The sequence below is a fragment of the Puma concolor genome, chromosome B3, assembly GCF_028749965.1.
Source record: "Puma concolor isolate L17-30 chromosome B3, mPumCon1.1.hap2, whole genome shotgun sequence".
In the NCBI taxonomy this organism is placed as follows: Eukaryota; Metazoa; Chordata; class Mammalia; order Carnivora; family Felidae; genus Puma; species Puma concolor.
Window position 1 is genome coordinate 127,557,123 of NC_141672.1, and position 22,366 is coordinate 127,579,488.

Below are 22,366 nucleotides of genomic sequence, written 5' to 3' on the forward strand. Positions count from 1 at the left end.
TTAGAATAGCTTCTAATAACCCTAAGAAAGAGAGGAGATAGCGCCCAGCTTTGCTGTGGGTGTTTCCTCAGAAAATGCAGGAGGTAGACCATCTCTTCATTGGAGCCAGCTTCTCCTTCTCCAGAAAGGATGCTTTTCCCTCTGACATAAAGAGCAGCAAAAAATAATAATAATAATAATAATAATAATAAAATTTTAAAAAGGAGGGGATTTTTTTTACTTGTTTGAAGAATTATAGTAAACTAATTTGAGTATCTCCTGTAATTCCTTTTTGTTTTTAATTATTCCACAGCACGTGGGGTTTTCAGTAATTTATCCAAGTTTTGCATAAGTGGTTCCTTAAAATTATTTATTAAATAGAATCTTTAAAAAATTTTTTGGAAGTTTTACTTTTCATGCCGAACAATACTTTCAATGTGTGGTAATTACATCCATGTCCCTCATATTACTGGGGTTTCTTTTGTTACTCAGAAAAAAAAAGTAATTTTTTAAATATCTCTCATCACGAGGGTTTGTGGCAGCTTTTTGGACTGATTCTTTGTGCCCTGCTAGGCAACTGCTTTGCCACCCAAAGTTGAGGTCACAGGAAGTATTGCATCACATATAGACACTGGCCATGGCACTAGCCCCTCACTTTAGAAGGTTGAGAGCCAGCCTCGAAAATGCTTAATTGTGCGTTTAGAAACCAAACTCCTGTGCACAAGTCAAGAAGGCATAAAGTAAAATTATATTCGTGTTTTAATTTTTTAATGTTAAAGCAGCCAACCAGAAATTTCCAAAACTGGCTATGCAAATATTTTATCTTTCTCATGCCATGGTTAAAAAAAAAAAAGAAAAAGGCAAACTGAGAAAAATAAACACAGTCCATTGCAATACCAGAGGAAAACCTTCAAAACTAGGCAGTGCAATCCATAGGTATTATTTAAAAATGGTGACTTATTCTATCTCCTTGAATTTCGAAGTCTCCTCTTCCCCACCCCATCTGACAGATGTGCCATGAATAAGAGCCTGAGATCTAGCTCTGGGTGGCTTCTCCAGCCATGTGGAAGGCCCCCAACTTAGCATGGTCATGAGGTGGCTGGGCCTGCCAGTACATCTGTGAGTGCTTGTCCACATGGTTTACAAATAGCTGTTTCCTTTTGTGAGGGATCTGGATCCCTTCCTCTAAACAGTATTGAAATCGTGAGAGAACCTACTGTTACATCAAATGTACTAGTCCAGTGTACCAGGAACACTCCATGTTGTTCAAAAGAGCTCTCTAGATCAGGTCCATAGCCAAAGTTCTCTCAAACCAAATTAGTTTATCAGGCTGAACAGTAACTATCAGAACTGCTGTATTGTTTACATGTGGGCCAAGAGGTCCTCTCAAATCCTTCTGTGACTTGGGGACCTTTTGTGGATCAGGGAAAGGTTAAATGGATCATAGGCACTGGAGAAAAGGAAGAGAGTCCCAATTCTAGAAAACCTGAGAACCTCACTGGGGTACACACCCTGGGCTCGGGGTACATGGCAGACCCTGCCTGTGAGTGGCCTTGTCTGATATAGCCAGAATTCCCTTTCCGGGAAGGTCAGATGTCTCTAAGTGACAGCAAATTTCCAGAAGGATCCTAGATACTTCTAAACCCCAGTGGAGGTTAATTCAGTAATTTACTTCACATTTCCCGCACACACGAGACCCAGGTATATGATTTTTTTTCAAATAATATATTGTTAAAGGAAGGTGTTTTTACGTGTATTCTGTTTGTAGATTTTATGCTATGTTACACTGAAATTTTACAAGCCAAGTTCAAACTGTACCATAGAAATTATTTTTATATTATTTCCAGAATATGCCACAGAGCAATATTTTGCGCCCTTATATTGTCACAGGGTTGTCCCCTTAGAAGGGTTACCATAGGTGGGAAGGGGCTCTGTACTGCGGGCTCTTGAGTTTAAGTGCTTTTTGCTATTTGTTCATATCCTCTCTGAAAGTGGGAATATGTAAATGTGTTTTCTTTCTTTATTGGAAGCTTGATTTTTTTTTTCTGTCCGTGGATTTTGGTACTGCACCTTTCCTCTTAAATGAATACTTTATATTCACTAAGTTACTGTGAACTTTTTCTTACCTGTCACCACCCAGTGACTGGAGTGGAGCTCTGAAAAGTTTGGATGTTACTTTACAAATTTAATATTTTCCAAAATGATTTATCAATTCTAGTAGCTTACCATCAGGAATTTGGTGACTCCAGATAAAAGGTTTCTCTACTCACACCCCTACCCCCAGTGTACTTGGTTCTCACCCCTCCCTTAGCATCCACAAGCTTGTTTTGCAAACCACTCTACTTTGCAAAAATAAACTTAACCTATCAAAATATATTTCACATTAGTTAAGAAAATTAAAAGGGCTGTACTTATCAGTGGTGGGAAATTTGTTCAAGAGAAAAACAGGCTTTGCCAAACCCATGTATGCATTAAGTTCCATTTTATGTGAGTCTTCCGTGTTTACTTACGAGACCTGGAGTAAAAGCTGAAGGCATCTGCTGCACGTTTGGGATTTCTTTCTTTATCACATGATTCCTTTTTCCTCATGATGGTGTGGACTTTACAAAATAAGCTCCTCCAGTGTTTTTTCTTTTCCTTTCTTTCAATGCTTCTAATAAATAAGAAAATGTGTTTCCATGGCTAAGCGAGCCCTGCCTTGTCGGACCTCACCTGCTGTGGCATCGCCCAGGGCCTGCTGAGGCGGCCTCTGCTCTGGCTAGTCTGGTTCTGCTGTTTCCTGAAGGCAGACACACCATGGAAAGGCCCAGAGGTGGCTGGCATTCCTGGCACCAGGGAGAAGGCACCCCCTTCCAAAAAGCCTTAAAGTGGTGGCTCTCTGGAGACTCCTGGGCACCACCTCCCCATTCAGTCCCGACTGTAAACTCTTTTCTACTTGCACTCCCCCCATTCTGATGTGGCTCTTCAGGGCAGAGATGGGCTGCACAGTGTCATCCTTTCCATCTACAACCACCCCCGTTCTCCACACCCACTCTGCAGTGCCAATTCTTGTGGGCACAGAGTGTGTCCCTGACAGTGTTGCCTGTTGACACGGGGTGGGGTCCCAGGGTGGGGTCCAGGACAGTTGATCCTAGAGAGACCTGCGGGACATGAATGATGATGACTACCCCCCACTCACCCCGAGGAGGTCCCTCCGGACAGCAAGGAGCACTTCCAGGGTACAACAAATGCTTTGGAAGACTCTCACTTTTGCTCCAAGCAATGTGTGAAATGACCTGTAAGCAGTTATGCAGTCAGCAACATTCCCCAAAACCAGTCCTTTCTCACCATTCCACCCCCAGTACAGAAGACAGAGGGAGATGCCCTGCATGGACCCTCAGAAATAACTGGTATGTGCAGGCTCCGCGGTATGAATATGCTCTACTCAACTGGGCTGACTTAACACTTAACCCCAGGGACCACACAGAAGCCACTCTCACCAAACAATCCAAGTGATGTTACTGCTTCTATCCATTCTGCAAAGTGATTAGTTGAAATTTGCATTTTTATTGTTTGATTCTTGCAAAAAAAAAAAAAAGAGTCCCGCCGGCCCCAATTATGTATGTACAAAATGATGCCCATTGCTAATGCATTTTTATTCATTCACCCAAGAGAGCATCTTAATACATACATGTGTGTACATATATCTGTGTATTTGCGTGTGTACATGTATACACACATATATATAATCAGTTCTTTACAAGGTGAAGTATACCAGTTGGTTTAAGGAGATAGGTTGAATCTGCTCAAGACCAAAGCAACCTGTTAATTTAATAAGGACAAGTTAGTAAAACCAGCTATTTGACAGTATCTATAAACAGTGGAGGATGACTTTAAATGAAGAAGTCAAGTCCTTACAAAGACCACTCCCATTCTGGTACTTCTGTGACCTCCTCCTCTGTTATTAGCTGCTCTGCCCCTGCAGCATGGGCCTGCCTCAAGGTCTTTGCACATGCTATTCCTCCTTACACCTGGAATGTTCTCCCCCAAACCACATGGCTCATCCTTCACTACCTGCCAGTCTTTGCTCCACTGTCACTTTCAAGGAGGCCTTCCCTGATTTATTTATTTATTTATTTATTTATTCATCTACTTATTTATTTATTTATTTATTTATTTATTTATTTAAAATGACAATACATCCCACCCTCGTACCTCCCTGTGCATTTTTTGTGCATTTACTGCCATCTGAGTGCTGCACATGTGAATTATTCACTCATTCATTTTATGTCCTTCCTCCAACCCCCACAGAATGTAAGCTCCACGTGGGCAGGAATTTTTATATGTTTTGCTCACTGCTGTATTCCTGGTGCCTACAACAGTGCCTGACCCATATTAGTCACTGGATAAATATTTGTTGAAGAAAAGAAATGAAATTAGTCTTCTAATAGCTATTAAGAGGCCTAATAATGCTAGTTTCAACCTTTCAAATCCATATTCCACTGTTTTCCTTAAGTGGGGAAAATTTTAGCTGATAAAGCATCCTGGCTACTTCTCCAGCCTGTGGTCCATGATGCCAGATGTGACAGTGAGCAAATCATCCTGACTGTGGCAGATTTCTCCATGTGTCTGTGAAGGCCTGCCTGGTGGCCCTCTCTCACAGATATGAGACTCAACTATTTACAGAAAGCTCTCTAGAACAAGTTGCAAGGCGGGTTGGGGCCGGGGGGTGGTTCCTACAGGGCAGCTTCATGGTCAGGCACATGGTGGTGGGCCTCCATGATGTTATTATGGAGACATCCTAGAGAATCCCTTATAATCAGTCCTTCAGACACTGTTCCTCCACAGTGTCTCCAGAGAGGCAGGCCTTCCTTCCTATAACAAACTCAGGTGGCAGCAAATGACCCAGCTCAGGGAAGGGCATCCCCTTCTCGTGCACCAAAAGCAGGCCTGGAGAGGAAGAGGAGCTTGTCACGCACAATAACGGGGGCAGGCATGGGTAACTGGATCGACAAAGTTGGAAGCAGCCAGGGCAGAGAGCCAAGACCCCTCCGAGTCTCCCCCTCCATCTTTGGTTGGTATGTGCTAGAGGGACAGAGCCTTGACCCTGCGGAGCCAAACACACACCTCCTTGGCCCTGGCCCCCCAGAGCAGGAGGCCCTCAAATGCAGTTAGGTGACCTCACCTGCCAGCAGGGGAGGGAAAGTTCCTCCTCACCCCTTCAGGATGATTTTCACAACTACCTAACCTTGGTGTTTACTTCCAGGTCCTTTGGCCAAATGTGTTTTCCTCTAAGAGTTGTCGGCAAAATACTGTTACAAGCTTCTTACAGGACCTTTGTCCTACTATAGCCTGGTTAAAAGGCTTTGTCCTTCTCTTTAATCCTCTTCCATGATTTGTGCTGTCATTTTTCTGGGTGCCATATCTTAGGGTCCCTCATGGGGGAGGGTGATGTGAGGTTGCCCTCATAACACTCCCTCCGCATCTGCCCAGCACACAGTAAGTGGGCCCACATGTGTGTGCCCGTTGCTTAAATTGCCAAATAATTTCCCTTTCATTGCTGCCCTAAGAAGCTGGGGGCGCATTGGTGCCAGTACTCAGAACACGAGCTTTCCCAGACTCTGCCCCCTTTGTCCACTCAAACCTTCCTCCGTGGCAGGTACCCGGTGGTCTGCCTTCTTCCCACACATTCTTCCCGCTTGCATGGAATGGAATCCAAACACCTGATTTGGAATTACAATTTGGCAGGCGGGAGTGGGGTAGCTTGTTCCCACTAATTTATGACCAAAACTAGTAAAACAACCATGATCATGGTTGGAAATCAGCCATGGCCTGGAGCCTCAGTATACATGGCAAACTCCACCTCTGACAGAGCCAGTCACCATGCAACACAGGAGGGAAGCCTGGGTCCTCTGTCACATCAGCAAAGGAGCTATTAGAGGTGCAGGGAGGCTGACCTGAATCTGCTCATGGCCTCATCTGCAGATCTTGAAGCCTGTTCACCATCATCTTTGATAAGTTGGTCTTGTTTTAACCAAGGGTTGTTGAAGAGTTTTTGCTTGGTTCCTTCAAACATGCATTTGGCCTATGGAGTCAGTGAATGTTGTTCCCCTGTTTCTTTCCCTTTTTCCTTGTTTTGATTCATTTGACCCACATGGGGGTGAAACGTGTTGCTTTGTTTCCTGCACTTAGTTGATTACTGTGGACAAAAGAAAACATGAAGGCAAAAATGGGTCATAAGTCCCCATTTCTTTGACCAAGTTATCCAGAGCCCTTTCCTCCCTGGGAGTGTTCATTCTAATTCAATGCAAATATTCTTTTCCATCTGGTCCATTCTTGGAGAAGGAACCCCTTATAAGAGCTGTCTTTGGTGGTCGGGTTGTTACTTTATTAAGTATTAAAGCACTAAACCAATTTTTGCAATATGTAGTAAATCTTGCTTTCATTTTGGAAAACTTCCAGTAATGACTACTGCACTTTTTATAGAAGAACTGTATTTCATTTCTTTCTTTTATGAAAGATTATTTCAAGTAAAAATAGCTCTGTAATCCGTGTGACACGGCTTCTCCATTACTTGACACAGAGAGAAGCTTTGATGCCCTAATCAATAAAATTAACATGTTTGTAAAGCATTGGTTGGTCCAGTTATTTGCTCACCCCTGTGTTCCTGGCAAAATAATATCTAAGAAAAGCTTTATGGCCCAGAGAAAGAAGACTCTATCAGGCATCCATTAACACCAGTATTTTTTAAATCAGATGAGATGTAAACCAGTTACCACTGTTTCATCTGGTAAGAGAAAGAATTTCCCTCCTTTTCAAAATGATCATGACACTTTTTTTTAATGTTTATTTATTTTGGAGAGAGACAGAGTGCAAGTGGGGGAGGGACAGAGACTGGGAGACACAGAATTTGAAGCAGGCTTCGGGCTCTGAGCTGTCAGCACGGAGCCCAATATGAAGCTCAAACTCACAAACCATGAGATCATGACCTGAACCGAAGTCAGACAACCAACTGAGCCACCCAGGTGCCCTGATCATGACACTTTCTATCTGAATGAAATCAACAGGATTTTTCTTTTCTTTCTCTTCTTTCTTTTTTTTTTTTTTTTGAGAGAAAGCGTGTGTGTGCACACAAGAGCAAGCAGGGGAGGGGCAGAGAGAGAAAATCTTAAGCAAGGCTCCACGCCCAGTTCAAAGCCCAACTCCGGGCTCGATCTCACCAAGAGATCATGAACTGAACTGAAATCAAGACCACTCAACTGAGCCACCCAGGCGCCCCTTCAACGTGTTTTTTCTTAACCTGTATATGCCAGAGGTGGCCACCTATGCAAGAGGACAACAGCAGGGAGAATAGAGGATGAGAGTGGGTTCACAGTCTGTCCCATGAGATCTGACACAGGAGGCTTCCTGTCACTTGTGGGAGGTTAGGGTCAGAGTGAGGGCAGGGGCATGTGAATTAGCATGGAAGGAGAGCAAAGGCGCTCAGCTGGCCTATGGGACTCTTTGGGCCAATGGCCTCTCATACTCCTGGGATCAGTGTTAAGGCCAGTACAACTCATCCATATCTGGCCCTGATGTTCTCAGTTCTCTCAGGATAGGCGGAGAATCCCACACAAAAGGCAGATTGTTCCGTTGGCACTGTATGGGATAGTGTGGGAGCCTTGCACTGGGAGACAGAAAGACCAGTTCAGGCCCTAAATTGCAATGACCTTAAGAAAGACACCTCTCCTCTCCAGACCCGTTTTCTGCACAATTTTTGCTTATTTTTTTTTAATTCCAGTATAATTAACACGAAGTGTTATATTAGTTTCAGGTGTTGTTTATTATTTTTTTATTGTTAAGTTTATTTATTTATTTTTGAGAGAGAGAGAGAGCATGAGCATGGGAGGGGAAGAGAGGAGGGAGAGGATCCCAAGCAGGCTCCATGCTGTCAGCACGGAGCCCAATGCGTGGCTCAAATTCATGAACCATGAGATCATGACCTGAGCCAAAATCAAGAGTCAGACGCTTAACTGAGTGAGCCATCCAGGCACCCCTAGGTATTGTTTATCCTTAAAATGAAAATGGACTCAGAGACAGGATCTCTAAAGCCCCAACCAAATCAAGGAGTCCATGAGTTATTTAGGAAAAAAGAAATTGGGGAACTGGAGGAACAGGTATCGGAAGACTAAAACATACAAAAAAGGACCACAGAGGTCATATGGCGAGAGCATCTGTGGGAAGCAGCTCAGCACGGGACTGGGGAGCAAGACCAAGAGGCCAGGTTGTTCAAAGCTGCAAGGGGAGAGGGTGAGCTCCACAGAGCTGGCCTCAGCCCTCTGCAAAGGGAGGCTGTCCAAGTGGTGCTGGTGCTTCAGTAGTCCAGAGGAGGATCCCCGTAGAGCTGTGTTCACACCGGCAAGAGTGGCTGGTATCTCTGAGGGTACATGGTATCTCCTCCTCCGTATGGGGGAGAAACAAAATTGGAACAAACTGTAGCTGCCAAGTGAAGGGCTGTTGCCAGGATGAGGCCAAGAGAAAATGGAAGCAAAAGGAAAAAGCAAGTCTTCCGTGTATGTGTGTCCTTCTACCTTGGCACATGCATTATGTAAGTATGTGTACATCCATGTATGTGTACGTGTGCACGTGTGTGCATACACATATACACACACGCCGAACACAGAAGTAAGAAAAAACACCTGTCTGCCATAGTCATCATGTCTATAACTGGCTGTGGGACCATGGTTGATATTCATAACCCAATTCTTTCAGGAACCAGTCCTGTTCCCTTTGCACCCAGAACCTCAGCTTGTTGGGATTCTTTACCAGATGGATAACCCCAACTTTCATTTCCGAAGGATCCCAATCCTCACAAGTCCTTCTGTTGCCTGTTGTAGTTTACCATTAACTTTTATTTCAGGACATGGATATCATTAAAGACACCCCAAAGAGCTCCCTCGATTTCAGACATCAACGCCTTGACACCCACCGGATAGCAGCAGCTCAAGTGTTCCTTGATAATGAAGTCCAGGCACCCTGCCGGTGTGGTAACTCCCTTCTCTGCATTGATGGAGTAGTTTGAGAAACCTCAAATGGCCAGGTGTCAGCTTCCCATTCAGTGACACCACTGTGTAGCCCGCGTTGAGGCACTCCTTCCTTGGTAACTAAGACCTACAAACCAGGAGAGCTTGGGGTATGGGGCAGGGAAGAATAGTTTCCTGTTTAGGATGCATTACGATGACAAGAGTCACTCTCACACTTACCCCTTGTTTCCCACACCGTGTGTTCTGGCCATGGGACAGACACCACCATATGGCAGTTGCTGATTCAAATCATAAACTCCATCTGTAAGACCGAACTCCCACCTTTCCGGGAGTTGTCTCCCTGCTGACATCATAACGAAATCTTCAGTAGGCCATTCTACAGCTCTATAAGACCAGCTGCTTCTGGGTCAATGGGATGTGTAGAAAGTGAATTCCATGCACATGATCCCATTGCTGTAAAACCAACATTCTTCACCAGAAGCTACACTGTGGAATACCATAATAGTGAACGAGTCATCCGCCAAGTCCATGAATGGTAATTTTTGACAAGGAAGCAAATCTGAATCCAGAATACATCTATTCTAAGTGTGGGGAAATTGTTTTCCCTCCATAATGGAAGGGGTCCAGTGTAATCAACAAGCCACCAGGGGTCTGGCTGGCCATCTCCATCAAGCCATGTGGGAGGCTCTGTGCTGATCTCTGCTGTCAGAGGTGACTCTGGCAGAGGTGATCAGGCTCGCCTTGGTGAGAGAAAATCTGTGGTTGTGCTCATCCATAGCCTCCGTCCCTGCAGCCAGGGTCTCTTTATATAGGGACCCATTGAGCAAACATCTGGATGGCCAGTGAAAGAGTTGGCTCGCATCACAGAACATGCCATCTTGTCCACCTGATTCTTGACAGTCTTTTCTACACAGTGTACTTGTAATGAGCATAAACATGGGGCACAAATATCTTCATGCCCTATGCACATTCTGAGAGAGCCATCTATGGGGTTTCTTAACAGTGCCGTTAATGACATTTGGGGTCAGATAATTCTCTTCTGTAGGGGACTGTCGTCTATACATTGTAAGGTACAGTTTAGCAACATCCCTGGTGGACCCCTACCCACCAGATGCCAGTAGTGCCATCCACCTAGATGTGACAATCAAAAATGTCCTGACATTGCCAATATCCCCAAGTTGAGGCCAGGAGGATCATCCCATTAAGAACCATTAAGTGTAGGTTCATTCTCCTGGATGTCGTTCAGTCCAGAAACGTGAAAAACATTTGTTCTGTGGAAGCCTTATCCACTGGGATGATTTTTCTTCCCCACCGTCTTTCAAGGACACTCCAGATTGGGGCTGTATCTCTCATAGCCTGCTCTCAGCTGGAACCAGCATATCACAGAGAACCATCTGAAAGCAGGCCTGCTCCACCATCTGGTCCTAAGGAACTTCCCATGAGACACAGAGTGAGGAAGAGGAGGCAGCAATCAGAAGTACATGTCACAGGGGCCGAGCCACCTGCTCAAGCAACTGACATGTGCCTTCTGGGTTTTCTCAAGCACAACGTCTTATGCACCATCTCCCCTAGATGATAGACTTCAGATGTATGCGTTTGACTTTATAGGTGGGTAGATCAGATCACACCTCATCTATGATGGGCAGCTCAGGATTATGGAGTCCATCGATGTCCCCTGGTCAGCAGCTCAGCCCCTACCAGAACCAATGTAAGATGTTTAGCAACATCTTCTGGCAGTATGCCAGAAGCTGTTTCTTAGAAAGGAGAATAGTTCTATGCGGAAGAGGTCATGACTTTGTTCCAGATCACTAGAGTCTGTACTATGATTCGCTCACTGGGGTTCTCTACAGAACTGCTGTTGGCCATGAACACTTGAGCACCACTGGGTCTGTTAGAAGATGAGGCCCAGGGGTCCCACTCAAAACTGGTGGCCTGAGGGTTGTGACTTCAAGTCCCACATCGAGTGAAGAGAATGTGAAAAATGAATGAAGGAATGAAGGAATGGATGGACAAACTTTAAAAAAAAAAAAAAAAAAGGTTGTGGGGCGCCTGGGGGGCTCGGTCGGATAAGTGTCCGACTTGGGCTCAGGTCATGATCTCACGGTCCGTGACTTTCAAGCCCCACGTCGGGCTCTGTGCTCACAGCTCAGAGCCTGGAGCCTGCTTCAGAATCTGTGTCTCCCTCTCTCTGACCCTCCCCCATTCATGCTCTTTCTCTATCTCAAAAATAAATAACTGGAGCCTGCTTCAAAATCTGTGTCTCCCTCTCTCTGACCCTCCCGCATTCATGCTCTTTCTCTATCTCAAAAATAAATAAAAGTTGGGGGGCGCCTGGGTGGCGCAGTCGGTTGGCGTCCGACTTCAGCCAGGTCACGATCTCGCGGTCCGTGAGTTTGAGCCCCGCGTCGGGCTCTGGGCTGATGGCTCAGAGCCTGGAGCCTGTTTCCGATTCTGTGTCTCCCTCTCTCTCTGCCCCTCCCCCGTAAAAAAAAAAAAAAAAAAAAAAAAAAGAAAAAAAAAAAAAAAAACAAAACTGGTGGCCTTACTCATTCCTTGGTAAATGTGTTGGGATAGCATAACCAAATAGCACATAGGTTGCCTTCAAAATCCAAAAGTCTCAGCAAGTGTCATGCTTATTTTTCAGGTATACTGATGTATTTTTCACTTTGTTGGGGAGTTCTGAAGAGCTCTGTACAGTCCACTGAAATGTCATCAAGGTAATAGGGTTCTTAATATTTATGGAGATTTTCTCCCACCTCTGTGTCTTACTGGGGCAGTTGCAATCAATGTAACGATGTCAGCAGTGAGGTCCAGCACTGTGTTCTGTGTGGCATCTTTGCCAGCTCTATTATGGAGGTAGGAAAACTAGCAGGAACCCGAGGCAAGAGGGGAGAGCATGCTGTTGGCAGTCCTCGACATGAGCAGACTGTTTCTGGTGGATCTTGTACATTGACATAGAGAACCAAAGTCACCCATTAGTGCCCAGAAAAGATGTTTCATCTAGAACAGCAGTGGCAAATGAAATGACCCATCAGTTGTAAGTTTACCTTGACCAGCTGCCTGTCTCCAGCATGCACTTGTCTTCAATGTAGGTTAAACAGGTGAGGGACAAGGGGTTATGTTAAGAACCTCTTCTCTTAAACTGCCCAAGTCCATGATAGCACCGCTAATCTCTGAGATTCCCCCAGGATGGAGAATTACTTACCCTTGATTTACCATCAACACAGAGAGGGGACTTTCACCTTCACCCCATTTCCCACCAAAAGAGCATTCACTCCAAGGCAGAAAAGCTGACACGGACACCCTGCCCACAGCCAAATGTTTCTCTTCCAACTATGCACTGGAAACTGGGAAATGAACACAGGTCAACACTTAGGACAAAACTCTTTGTATCACCTGACCTCCATAAGCCTCCACCTTGCTGCAGGGCCACAGTGGTATTTTCAAGTTCCCCCAGATCAGTGACAACTCAGAGCCAGTGCCAACCTAGTGTCCTGAATAATTAAAGTACTCCTGTCCCCCAGTAATTACATGGGAATAGACATTTGCCAGAACGACTCTTTTTGTCCCAGGACACAGCCACCATCGGGAAAGGTCACAGACCCCCAGGAGAGGTTTGGAGGACTTTTGTGACATCCAACTAGGGTAATAGGTGTGGTCTTTTCTCAAGGGCACCTGGTTCACATTTAGCGAAGGGGTTGCAGACCTGTGAGGTGGCTCAGATCTGCAAACTCCACAAACAGTTGTGACTCCACTCTTTGGTTAAGAAAGGAATTCTGCCTTCAAACAAGAGTGTTTTTTAATAAAGTTAACTTTGTTGAGGTATATTTGATGCACAAATGTCAAACGTACGGTTGGATGACTTTCGACAAATGTATCCTCCCTAGTCACCACCAGATACAGAACATCTCATCACCCCTAAGAGACTCCTCCTGCCCTCCCTAGCATGCCCCCACCTGCCAAAACAGCTAATTGTACACGTCACTTTGGATTTAATCTGCCCGTTCTTAAGCTTCACACAAATGCAGTCATAATGTGTACTGTTTTGTGTCAGTCTGTAACTTTTTTTACCACTGAGTAGTATTCCATTATGTGACCACACCACAATTTGTGTATCCATTTTCTTGTTAATGGACATCCAGGTTGTTTCCTGTTTGGGGGTATTATGAAAAAGCTGCTGCCAGCACTGGTGAACACTTGGTGGATATAAGCTTTCATTGCTTCTGGATCCATACAAGTAGCAAAATCGCTGGAGCACAGAATGAGTCTGTACTTAATTCTTAGGAATTTCCTAACAGCATTCCAAATAGGTTGGGCAATATAGTTTTACAATCCTACCAGCAAATGGTTTAGGTTACCCTAGATATGAACATACTGTGTCTGTTTTTTTTCTGATGCCCATGCAATAGTCCCCACAACCTTACGGTTGCCCCCACCAACCTGGGGCAGCCCAAATGGATGTCTGCTCCTGGTATGCCCAGGGGTTCACACACCTTAGGCATGTGCACAGAAGCACAGGGTCTGGTCACACCCCCACAGAGTATTTGTACAGACCTGTGCCATCTTATTCCCCTGCCTCATGCCTCCCTCCTGTTCCCTTTCTCTTGGAGGCTGAACATACACTTGCCCTCTGCGCTGGCAACCTCGCATGTACCTCATCTCCTTGCATAGGCGTTTGGCTCCTGGATGTCAGGACCTTTGTCTGACATGCCCTGATGCCCACGGAGGCTTAGCTCTTGGATGTGACTGGGACCTTTTCTGCTGGAGCAGAAGAGAAGCCCTCCTCTGTGAGCCCAGTTGAGCCAGGCAAATAGCTGTCACCCAGGGAATGGAAGTGACCCACTATTCACTTCCCAGAGAATGTCTGGGAGTGCCCTGGAAGAGCTCCACAAAGTGCTGGGGCTCATCTCTTCACAAAGCAGCGATTGCCCAGAAAGGAAGCCATCTCAGGGGAGGGGAGAGTTGCATCAGACAGAGAAGGGGGTAAAGGGGAATTCCAGCAGTTCGTGCACTGCTCACACGAACACTGATTGGGAGCCAGCTTTGTACTGGGCTGGCTAAAGGTTGGAGATTCACAATGAAATAACCAGCTTCCTCCCCTCTCCCACACACCCTCCAGCACACACAATGGGAGAGAAAGAAGGCCAGAGAGGGACATCTACAGATTAGTGTAGAAACTGCTATAACAAGAATAGACAAGGGCAGCTGTAGCAGGAGCCACTTCTTCCCTGGGCTGAGGGCCAGGGAAGACTTTGGGGAGCCCCTGCAGTGAGCTCGGGGTGTCCATTGCCATTTGTACACCAAGAAACCACAGCTCAGAGAAGGTAAGAACGTCTGCCCCAGGCCACAAAGCAGTTCAGGAGCTGAGGCAGGCAGCAGGCAGCTCCGTGGAGCCCCTAAGTCTGTGCTTGTCCTGGACATGCCTGCAGAAGGTGGGGAAGCCAGGAGTTTTAGGAGAGACTGTGTGTCCAGCAGCTGGTGGTGCAGGCCAGTCATAGAGGTTGTCAGAAATAGGCAGGAAAAGAAGACCATCCCCTCTAGACCCATCACCTGCACCCTGTCGGTAACACACACCATTTGGAAGCCCTAGGGAAGTTGAGTGTGACCACTGCAGTCCCCACTTCCTATGGAAAGACAGCATGACCCTCTCTGCACTGCCATTGGACGTCCCTGCCCCCCCTGCATGTCTGAGCAGGATACACGTGTGCTGTCTGCACTCTTGTCCTTGGGCCAGCACCTGTACCCATTCTGGCCAGACAGGTGCCTGAGGAGCCCTAGGGTGATGGCCACAGCACCATGGAAGAGGGGTGGATATAGCCTTGCCATCCTGGGGCCCCTTTTACCTTGGCAGAATCCTGGCATTCATCAGGTCCATATTTGCATTTTGAATTTTTGAACTTCCAGATCTAAATGAAAGTATCATGGTCACTTGATGAGAGCTCATTGGGGATCTGGATCAGGAGTAAATGAGCCATACGTACTCTGCTTCTGGAAAGCTCAACAGCCCTTTCCCAAGCAGTTATGCAGACGAACAGAGGAGGGGACCTGGGAAGAAAAGATGGTAAAAGACCACAGGACAAGCACAGGCATCTTGGAGGATGGTTGCAGGTATGAACAATAAGAGGTTGAAATGTTTCCCACCACTCAGAAGTTCAGCTTCTAGCAGCGTTCTTGTTCTTCTGAAAAAGGCTTGGCCATGATCAGTGATGCAAGAGCCAAAAGCCACTTTGTGACCACCATGTATGGAAAGATCCCCCATGTTTGTCAAACACCTGCAGCAGGAAATACAAGCTTAGAAGCTGAGACCTTAACAGATCCCCCTGGCATAATACTGGGCAACAATGAAGACATCTTGGTGCTGGAGCCAAGAGGGCTTTGTGTGGACCAAGAGAATGTGGGCAAGGAGGCTGGCACGGAGCCAATGCAGCTGGCGCAGTGTATCACCCTGTCTGGCAGCTGTGACTTGAGTCCCAATTTTTCTCCCTTTTTTATCTGGGACCTTCTCTAATCTGACATGAACTTGATGCCCATTTCAGTCACTGCATCCGCTCTGTGCCATGTAACAGGTCAACAGCCGTATTGCTAACAAGATGCCCCATCTAGAGGTGGCCATACACTCTGGGCTCAATGAGCACTAACCACAACAAAACTGTGTCTGGAGAGGTGTCTGGGTGTGTGGTTGTCAGCTTATCTGCTTATCAAAAAGGCTTTGCTTCTTTTGCAGGACTTTTGGCTTTCTTTTTTAGTTAGGGGCCACAAAGCTGCATTTAAATTGTAAATTAAAAAAAACATATGATGATAAGGAAATACAGAGAGTAATTTTTTTTTTAGACTCAGTCATGGAGTGCTTTTAACTGCTTTTTGTTTTCTATGTATTTTAAGCCAGTAAAGAAATTATGCTAAGGGTCCCAGTAAGTATGAATTATACCCATCTCAGAGTGACTGAAACGGGGTAACAATGTTTCCTTTTGATTCCATCCTAATTCTAAATCTATTGATTAATAGCTTTAAATTTCTACAGTAGTAAATGTATTAATTCTGCCGTTCACACTTAATCCAATTTGAGGCCATTCGTGTGTGATTTTTGTATCTGCCTTCTGTGTAAAGGGAAGATACACTGCTTGCCTCCAGATAGAGCGACCCACAAGGCGCTTTGGAGTCAAGGTCAGCTAAGTGCTGCCCCCTGGTGGTGGGCATCGCCATGGTGGGTCTGAGGCTTTGAGGGGAGGCTGTGAAGTCACATTACTTGACACTCTCCTCTCTGTGAACTTCCAGATTTCAGTGAAAGCGTCAATTTTCTGTGCCAAAAAGTCCACAGTACTGTTTTCAATGTTTTCTTCCTTTTACACAGGGCGGGGGGGGGGGGGATCAATAAATATTTGGCAAACCAACAATCTACTTCTCTTTTAAAATCCAGTGCCCCTTTAAGAAACAAAACAGATGAACATAGGGGAAAGGAAGCAAAAATGAGATAAAAGCAGAGAGGGAGGCAAACCATAAGAGACTCTTAAATACAGAGAACAAACTGTGAGTTGCTGAAGGGGTGTTGGGTGGGGGGAACGGGCTAAATGGGTGATGGGCACAAAGGGAGACAGTTGTTGGGATGAGCACTGGGTGTTACATGTAAGTGATGAATCACTAAATTCTACTCCTGAAATCATCATTACACTATCTGTTAACTAACTTGGATTTAAATTAAAAAAATAAATAAAATAAATAAATAAACTTTTAAAAAAAGAAGAAAAATAAAATCCAGTGTCTTGACCAATTGATTCTATAGTTCTAGATTTTGCTTCACTTTGTAAACCTTGATCTGAAACCTATAACCTACTACGGTGCCCCCAACAATAATTAAATCAGAAGTTTAGGCTTAACACGACACTTTATTATAAAGTCAAGTCCAGCCTCTTTGCCACCAACAAGAGATTTTGGGAAACACCCAATCGATACATTTCCCTCCTGGGGAAAAAAAAAAAAAAGGAATGAATAGTAAGACAAAAGGTATCAACCTCAAAAACAACTTTTTCATTAAAAATAATCAACTCCATTAGTTAGATTTTTTTGTGTGTGTCATGGTTGCAAAAGGCCTGTTCTAGATGCCTCAGGACAACCACCATGAGGTGGTTTCTATCAAAGAGAAATGCAATAGGGATGGTCACAAACTGCTTCCACCAGATGAAAAATGCTTTAAAACTGTTTTTTTTTTATTTTTTAATTTATTTTTTTCAATATATGAAGTTTATTGTCAAATTGGTTTCCATACAACACCCAGTGCTCATCCCAAAAGGTGCCCTCCTCAATACCCATCACTCACCCTCCCCTCCCTCCCACCCCCCATCAACCCTCAGTTTGTTCTCAGTTTTTAAGAGTCTCTTATGCTCTGGCTCTCTCTTTTTTTAATTTTTTTAACATTTATTTATTTTTGAGACAGAGAGAGACAGAGATTCACAGAATCTGAAACAGGCTCCAGGCTCTGAGCTGTCAGCACAGAGCCCGATGTGGGGCTCGAACTCATGGACCGCGAGATCATGACCTGAGCCGAAGTCGGACGCTTAACCGACTGAGCCACCCAGGCGCCCCAAAACTGGTTTTGATAACCTTAAGGTTAGGGCCTATGTGAATATTTTTGGAAGCACCTATCCACATCCTCCCCACCCTGAAAAATACCTAAGACTCTGGTTAATTAATGCATATGTATTTCCTGCAAAAGATAACTGTGATTTCTGGGAACCATGTGGCAGGTGCTTTGTGACCTTGAATGAAAAGTCACTGGGCACCCACTGCTGGAGGTCTATTGGCTCCAGACGCTGCAAGATGGGCAATGAAGAACTATCAATAAGGAGAGGGCTAAGGGCCCTTGGGCAGAACCTGACTGTGATGTGGCACAGGGGTTGGTAACTCCATCCAAAAGTTTTAAGGTAATAGTTGCAATAATCCTTAGTCTTTCCCTTCTGTTATAGACAACATGTTTGTGTCTTCTACTCCAGAATCCATATGTTGAAATCCTAACCCCCAATGTGATAGTGTTCAGAAGGGGAACTTAAGGAAGTGATTAAGTCATGAGAGCGGAGCATGATGGGACTAGTAATCTTATGAAAAGAAGCCAAGGAGCTTCCTCTCCTTGTCTGTCTTTCTCCCCATCTCTACCCACCCACCACTACCATGTGAGGACACAGCAAGAATATAGTCATCTGAAAACCAAGAAGTGTGCTCTCATCAGATGCTGAATCTAACTCAAACTTGATCTTAGATTTCCCAGCCTCCAGAACTATGAGAGATAAATGTTCATTGTTAAGTCCCCGAACTACACTTTCTTATTAGCAGCCTAAAGGGACGAAGACACCTTCTGGCTTCAAGAAGTGACTTCAAGAAGTGACTTTGCCATTTTTATTCTGACTTTCAGTTCATGAGATAACATTCAATAGTGTCACTCAAAAATGTGCATGGCAGAACAGTGGAAATATTCATTCTTTTCCATTTGAACATTCAAATACTGGTAATGAATTTTCTGGAAAAAAGAGAAGCAATTCCCGAGTGCAGTCCCCATGAAGGTAAGGAGGGAGGTAAGTTGACAGGTATGCCAGGACTTACCCTCAGAGCACTCCTGAGATGCTGCCCACACATACCAGAAGTGTATACACAGAGTGCCAGAGTTTCTGGGCACCCTGCAAGACCATCCCTCAGATCCAGTTCATGGGTCTTTCTTGGAAATGAGTCTCAATGACCCATAGTGAAGAAAGAGTCCAGTTGCCAAGCCTATAGTGAACAGTCAGCTGAGATGTTGGATGGTCTAGTTGGAGAACTTGCCTGAGGGAGCCTCCCCTCCTATGGTGAACTGAGTAATTTGAGTCAATCCATCCAATCTATCCAACAACTAGAAAAGCTGCATAAAATATAAGAAACATCTGCTAAAAGACATCAGATTAGCAACAAGATTAGAAAGAATTACATTTGGGGTCATTTTTAGTCTAAGGGAGAGTACCAATTCTACAAGAGTAGAACACATCAATGTCAAGGCCCATTAAGAATAAAAGCACCAGTGGGGGTGAGACACTCTTGGTTTGAGAGGACTGCTAGGAGAAGCAAGAAAATTAGCCTTGGCTTCAGTCATCAGAGTGGCCCAGGAATTCTAAATTCCTGAATTGAGTTAAAGAGATCTTGTATGCCATGAACCTGCCCAAAGCAATTGGAAATTACCTGTAAAAAGATAACATTATCCTATCCTTCAAAGTATTTCTACAAACAGCTTTGCATGTATAACATCTAACTCACAATAAAATAAAACCAGGCAGTCAAGAAGACAAACCAACAGAAATAAAAACTAGCAGAAACACTGAGCCATAGAAACAAGTCCACACAATTCCAGATATTGAAGCTATCACTCACAGATTCTTAACTAGCTGTTTACTACTGTCAGGGAGATAAAACACAAGATTAATAATTTTCGTGAATTGGGGGGGCACCTTGTTTGCTCAATCAGAAGAGCATGCAACTCTTGATCTCAGAGTCCTGAATTTGAGCTCCACATTGGGTGTAGATATTACTTAAATAAATAAAACTTTAAAAAAAATAAAAATTTTTGTGAATTTGAAACGTTTTTATAGCACAACTGAAAGAAGCCAGATTCAAAAGTTTATATATTGCATGACTCCATTTTTTTGACATTCTGCCAAAAGGCAAAACTATAAGGACAGAAAACATGTCAGCAATTGCTGGGGTTGGGGAATCAGGAAGTGGATGACCTCAAAGGGGAATTTTTAGGGCGATGGATCTATGCTGCCTGGTACTGGAATGTTGGATACAAAACTCTGAATTTGTCAAAAACATAAAATTGCACATCGCAAAGAGTGCATTAAAATGCAAACTTTGAGTGTGTAAAGGAGGTTGGGGGATCCCAGGATGGAATGCAGACTGTGACAACAGATTCTGACCACATTACAAATGTATGACATGGCCTCTCAGAAGGAGTTAGGGAAAAGCAGCTGACCTAAGTCACTTGGGAAAACACTGTTTTGACTGGAGACCAAAAGACTTACAGACATAAGCAACTGTACTTAAGTACTGCTTTAGTTTCTCACGAGATAAACAATAAAGAAACTGTTTCACTCAAATGCTGGGATTGAACAAATAGGTGACCACACAGTGGATATTGGGAGCCAGTATCTCACTGTTGGAGACTGAGGTTACGGATCAGCACTGGGAGGTGGGAGTGAGTCCTTCCTGAGGAGCTTCCCCAGAGTCTGAGACATCAGTGTGATGTGAATGTGTGTTTAGTTCAGTGTGCAAGGACAAGTAGAGGAATGATTACAAGTATGAGTGTGTAAATGAGCTCAGACAGACAAGTTTCCTGGCTTCATCCACTGGGAGGAGCTAGAAGCAGTGACAACCCAGGAGAAGGAGCACACCCAGCTCCCAGATCTTGGTTTCTAAATACCATTTTCCAATAAAAGAAGTCAGGGCTCCTTAGAGAAATGACTAATTCTAGGGTATAGTATCTGGGAACAGCAGTGACCTAGACTATGGCCTCTTTGCTTCCAGGAAGCAGGCCAGGGTTAGAGATGGAGGCTGTAGCACATCTATCTGCTTCTCTCAGTCTTAGTCATGGGAGGCTGGGCAGTATAGGTGGCTGGAGGGGTGTTAGTTGCCCAAGAATGAGAACTTACTTTGTCATCAGGGTATGGAGACTGTTCTATCACCAGGAAAACAAAGGTATCATTGTTGGGCTGCCTTTTACCACATTTCTATGAGTGAAGTTGTACATACATCCCCTACAATGAAAAGTAGTGTATAAGAGAAAGTGGGTAAAAAATATACATTTCCTAAGGTACTGGTAGCCAAGAACCCTTCTTCTTCTCATATACTTACTACACTAACACTACTATACCATCACTGAGTTTAGTAGTTGTTATGGACAGTACAGGAAAAAAGGATTTCTGTAATTAAAGAATTCTATAAAATGTTAGTGTGTGAGCCCCTAAATACAGCTGGGTTGATGAGTTTGCTAATAAACAAGACATTGAAGAATGCATGATTGTGGCAGAAATCTCCCAGCTGTTGAAACAAACTTGTATAGTACCTCACCAGGGGCATATCCAGGAATGCTGGGCTGTTACTGGGAATGAGTTGAGCCAAGCCTTGAATAAATGATGTCATGATTTAAGGTGAGACTATCTCTTCTGACTTCTCTTCTCATAGGTTTTGTATAAACAGTGTTAGACTTTACTGAAAGCTGCAAAAATCCATGATTTAGATGGATGTCTCTGTCCATTCTGGCTGCTATAACAAAGTGTCACAGACTGGGAGGCTTATAAACAACAAAAATTTATGTTTCACAGTTCTTGAGGCTGAAAATCTAAGATCAGGGTACCAGCATGGTCAAGCAAGGACCCTCTCTCAATTTGTAGACTTCTCATATCCTCACATGGTGAAAGGGGCAGGGGAGCTCTCTGGGGCCCCTTATATAAGGGTGCTTATCCCATCATGGGGTTCCACCCTACTCCCAAGGGCCCCATCTCTTAATATTATTTTAGGGATTAGGATTTCAGCATGTGACTTTTGGGGGAGGATACAAATATCCATAGACTATAGTGATACATTAAAAATAAACTGCATTAAACTTTTCAATAGGAAGGAAAAATTAAGACCCCTCATTTGAAAAGATAAAAGCTCATGCTTTTATCTTTAGTTCCTCCTAAAGTAAGATCTCAAAGCAGTGATTGACATTTTCCTCCTAATGAATCTTCCCAGGACATTGTATAGCCTGTGGTAGGTACAAAAGGAAAAGACAACATTCTTCACTTTAAGAGATTGATTATGAGCACAGCCCTTCCTAGTTGAATGCTCTTCTCCTTTTGCTTCAGTAAATCAAAATGTAAATCAATGGCACAGATACTGAGTTTTCAATATTTTAAAATATAATGTTTCTTATGGAAAGTAATTCGTGTAAAGCTGTGTATGTATTGTATGTATACTCAAGTTCAAGTAATGGCTTTCATTGCAGTTCTAGAGAAAAATTAATGATACAAAATATATTATAGCCGTGATGAGAAGTACCATTGACATTAAGTACTAACCCCCCTTATATTCTCTATATCTTACTAGTCAATACCCAAAATTTCTGCTGAGAGAAAGAGAGAGAGGGGCAGATTAGTCATAGCTGAAGAGAGAATCTTTGAACTGAAGATAGGTCTGAGATGTAGGGTCTGCATCAGTTTGGTGAGTATATACACATCTGGTATCTTGTGTGAGTGGTCAGCTGGGAGGCCCCCTCTCCTCTGAAGAGGTGTAGAAGATACAGCAGATGGAGCTCAAATGTGGATCCCAATACCAGGATTTGCCAGTAAGGAGCCAGTTGAGGCTGCATCCCATGCCCCCCTCGAGCCTCA